Genomic DNA, 5323 nt, shown 5'->3' on the forward strand with positions numbered 1-5323 from the left:
ATTCGGCCAATCACAACGCACTGGATAGCTGGCCAATCACAGCAAACCTCGCTTTTCAGACCGATGAGCTTTGTAAAAATCGACTCGTTTCAGAAAGGCGGGGCATAGAGGAGAAACAATAATGTACAGTATGTGGAAAATAATGTGTTTTTTTAACCTTAAACCGCATAAACACATTTCATTACACCAAATAATGTTATTTTTAGCAACATCATATGACCCCTTAAATTAAAACAGAAATGTTTTGAAATATTAGTACACTGTATTTTTTTTCAAATAAATGCAGCCTTGCTGAGAAAAATAACAAACAAACAAACAAATAAATAAATAAATAAATATTGGTGCTGTCAATCCATTGAAAAAAAAAAATCAATTCACATAATTAACAACAATCACACCTAACATGACAATTTGTGATCATAACTATATTTTCACACTGAATCATATTTTTAAAAAAAATTTATTACTTATTTCTTACTAAGATTATTATTTTTACTTTTTTTTTTTTTTTGTACTTTTTAATTATTTTTTTTACTTAACAAGGGCAAGTATATCCAGTATTGATACTGATTCCTCTGTTTTTTTTTTTGTTTGTTTGTTTTTTTGTGTGGATAAATTTAGTAAATATATAGGCATATACCATAAAATTAGTTTAACACAAAGTTGTTTTAATTATTATATTATATTATATTATATTATATTATATGAATTATATTATATGAATTATATTATATTATATTATATTATATTATATTATCCATGTATTCATTTTTGTGTACTTTGGTGACTAGAAACGTTCCTAAACATATATTTTATGAAACAGACAACATTGCATCAGATATTCAGAAATATATAGGTGAGATATATAGATGAGAATCAGTGATTAGCAAGCGCTCGGCTCTTGTGTTGACATTGCTGTGTCTGTCCTGAGGTTATCAGCTAATGTCTTGCAGCTCAGCTTCATGTATCAGACGCTCCACTCACGATCACTCATGCGGAAATATAATTAACTTGGCTGTGTTGCAAAATCAGTACCTTTCATCTCTAAGTATCACCTCAGACTGCAAACAAATGCCAACATAAGGCCATAGTAAATGCCAAGTATGTAAGTTACCTCCATTCGAGGCTAGACGTCAAGCAGAGGTTATAATGGAGCCATGCACAATTTACACTACAAGGTGACTAAACAGCATAGTTGTTGCACAGTGGATATGTGTACTGTATTCAAGCTCAGAAACAGCAACGTCTCATGAATAATTGATCATACTGATATTTTTTTCTGTGGTTTTAACTGTTGCTAAAAATTCCCCCACAATGCCTTGTGACATCAGAAGAGAGGGTTGACAGAGCATGTCAAAGAAATGAACAGGATGCTGCACGCAAACCAATGCACTAGGGAATGTTACGCACTCAGACATCGGGCGATCCATACGAATAGCACGTAAACGAAGATACGGATGTTCCCGGAGGCGCATTTGTTGTTTTATTTCTAGTATTTGTTGTCAGAGAATAAACAACCCTCCAAAACTTAAGCAATCAATTAAGTTGCAACTCACTTGATGAAATATTGATTGAATTTGTGTGCAACCGGGGTGTCTGTGACCCCAGAAAAGTGTTTGATGCTGACGTCATACACAATCAGCGGGACTCCGTTCAAAAGTCTGCCAGTTAAAGAAGCTGACAAGGAAGAATTGACACGCCAGCGATTGGTGCTTCACTCGGCTATTGATCCCAAAATCAAAGCTTCTGCTTTCCATGACGTTGAGAAACGAGATCAGTTAAAAGTTTGATGGGGCAAAGTGAAATGCAAAGTTAAGATGGATTGAGTTGTTTATTCTCCTGTTTCAATGCTTGAAGCTGTGGATCAAATCCAGCTGTCATGTGTCATGCTCTGTGATACTACGCAGGTGTAAGCAGACCTCAGACTAACATATCAACATATAGATCATCAGGCCTCTCTGAACAGTAGCTAAGTGAGTAAACCAATAGTTTGTTTTAATACATGAATACTTTTATTTAACAAAGAAGCACTAAATTGATCAAAAGTGACAGTAAAGACTTTTATGTTGTTACATGTTACATTTTCTATTGAACTGTATATATAACTATATACACTATATATGACAATAACAAAAAATGCTGCATATCAGCATATTAGAATGATTTCTGAAAGATAATGCGACATTAAAGACTGGAGTAATAATGCAGAGAATTTTAGCATCACAGGAATAAATTATATTTTAAAATATGGTAAAATAGTAAACTGTTTTTTTAAATAATATTTTTACTGTAATAATATTTCACAATATTACATTTTTACTGTATTTTTGGTCAAATAAACGTCTTATAAAAACATAAAAAAATTAAATAAAAAAAACCTTACCAACCCCAAACTTATGGTCATTTTAAGTAATTAATGCCACATAATTCACATACTTTAATAATAATAATAATAATATAAACATTTAAAATAAATAAAACTTTTTATTGTTAATATCACATTTCTATATCTGTTTAATGTTAAATTGATTTATAAAAAATACATTTGTAAAAATGCGTATATATTTACATGCAGGTATAGTCAGTCATATAAACTATTCACACCATCAGTATTTATTTATTTATTTATTTATTTTCTTTTATTACATTTTTAGGTCCTCATGAGGAAACAAGCTTATACATAATAGAGAATGATTTTTTTTGAAAATCTAATAATGCAGAATGTTTCTTTTTAGGGGTATGTTTAGGTGTAGGGCAATAGAAAATACAGTTTGTACAGTATAAAAACAATTACGCCTATGGAATGTCCCCATAAAACATGGAAACACAATGTGTGTGTGTGTGTGTGTGTGTGCGTGCGTGCGCGCATGCGTGCTTGTGTGCGTGCGTGCATCACATAGTTGACAATGCAATTTAATAACACTTTAAGACAGCTTTTATTTGCTAAAACGTCACCTTTAGAAAATGGAAAAGGCACTAGTTTCATTATGTCTCAGTTACTGGTTACATTTAATTCTTCATCCAGACATTTTGAAAGAGTAGAATGACTATAAAGATTCCCACTCTGTTTTCAGTAGAACACAGATGACTTTTGGCTCTATTAAACAATGACTGAGTTTTCAGTCTTATTTCAGACTTTCGTCTCTCAATGGTGCATCTAAGTTGTTCTAATTTTAAAAATAGTCCAACTGAACTGCAATTACACAGTATTTTAGTTGTTGGCACCCCTTCGCCACACTTAGCATTTCGTTTTGACTTGTCAAGCCTCATTTCTTCGCCAATTAAAAAATCATTACGTGACTAATCACTTCTCCACGCCGATGACACAGCGATAAACGCTCGTGCAGGTTGTCCGTTTTGATTGCTTATTTGCCATTTAATCACAGAAATGACATTAACAAAATATTGATACATAATGATTAATTATATAAGGATGATAAATGCATTAATCTCAGATTTGGTTAGTTCAAGGCAAAGACCTTGAAATGTCCTTGGAAAATGAGTGTGTGTGTCTGAACTGATATCTGATTATTTACAACATTTGCAGATACTGATAACTTAAAAAGTATATTTTATAGACAACAGCATGTTTTTTTTCTGCTCGTTTAATGAGCTGCTCTTGCAATTTTTGTTGTTTTGTCTGTGAAAGCGGTCTTGAAAGAGTGTGTGGCGATGTTATCTGGCCTCTGTCTGCTCACCAGAGGCGATGTTTGTTGATACCTTAATTCTTTGTTCCACCTTCCACCTCTTTGAGATAAGTACTCTCTAATTAGTAATTACCACACCACTGTTAATCACGTAGTACAGCCGTGCTCCTCGAAATTAACGGTTCGGTGCTGGTTTTGTTGCTAATGTTTTGTTTCTTGGAGACCTTTTAGTGTGCACTTTCTGGTAAATTGAATTTGGACATGAAACATATAATGACTCACGAATTTGCCCTTTCCATGAGACCAAATGCTTCCCTTACAGGGTCAGAGAAAATGTGAATTTTCTTACTGCCTAGATTAACCAGATGGATTTCAATGGTCGCCCACATTGACTTCTCCAAATGCATCTTGTTTTCTTCGGGGGTGGTCACACTGGATTTTAAGGTTGTAAAATTAATTCTGAATTTAGCAACATGATATAATACCCACACTGCATTGCTTCTGCTTAGCTTTGAAAAAATTAAATATAACAAATATAACAATAATACATATTACATTTCACATAAGACAGATGTATATAGAAATATATAGGCATATACCATAAAATTAGTTTAACACAAAGTTGTTTTAATTATATTATATTATATTATATTATATTATACTTAAAAAATAATGGTCTTTTACAGTAAAATAAAATGCATATATATGCTATAGTAACAAACAGTTAAGCATGGTTTTTATTTTTTATATATTTTTTAAATATTTTTGTCAGTTAAAAATTACAAAAAGTTTATGCAGTACAAAATAAAAAAACAATGCAAATACATGCTCTTTCATGCACATATGCACAAATGCATCAAATATATATATCGGTGCTATAAAGTGATTAGAGTTCATATGGAGTTTACCTGTCTCTTTCTCTCTTTTGGAAAGTGATGTGGCCGTCATTCCCAGTGCGTCATTTGCATGACAGACTGCTGTTTTATTAAAGAGCCTCTTTGATTTACGCCCGACTGTCATTCACCGTTTGCCCCTGGGTTTGCACAAAATCCATTGAAATACTCCTTTATTTGATATCTAATGGTCAGGCTGGATTTAATTGCATAATCAATAGTGCTGACGAGAAACAAGGTGTGGCAATATAACTCATAATGAAAGCTATAATGGCAGCCAAACCAAGTAATAAGATTCTCTGAGTGCTGAAAGCCATCCTCGGTTTCTGATATAGAAGATTGGATGTGTTTACGCTAAAGATTTCACCTAGGAGTTCAGTATAGAACTTCAATTTAATTTAGCATGGAATAGTCTTATAGCAAAAGTCCTCTCGATTGGCTTGTTTTAGAGATGTTTTTTGAAAATCTCTTATGGTCACCAAGGCTGCATTTTTTGAGTACAGTCAAAGGTACAGTAACAAACAGACAAATAAATACATAGATGATGGTGATATTATTATTATTATTATTATTATTAATTTGTCTTATTTGATTATTAGAAAGTAAATAAATCAAATGAATAATCGTTTATTATTATTATTAGTAGTAGTAGTAGTGTTGTTGTTGTTGTTGTTGTAAATGCATTTACTGTCACTTTTGATCAATTTATTGCATCTTTGCTCAATAATATACATATATTATCTTACTGACCTCACACTTTTGAACAATGCATATTTGAATACA

This window comes from Sinocyclocheilus rhinocerous, unplaced genomic scaffold (genome assembly GCF_001515625.1).
Source record: "Sinocyclocheilus rhinocerous isolate Xijiao unplaced genomic scaffold, SAMN03320098_v1.1 scaffold894, whole genome shotgun sequence".
NCBI classification, from domain to species: Eukaryota; Metazoa; Chordata; class Actinopteri; order Cypriniformes; family Cyprinidae; genus Sinocyclocheilus; species Sinocyclocheilus rhinocerous.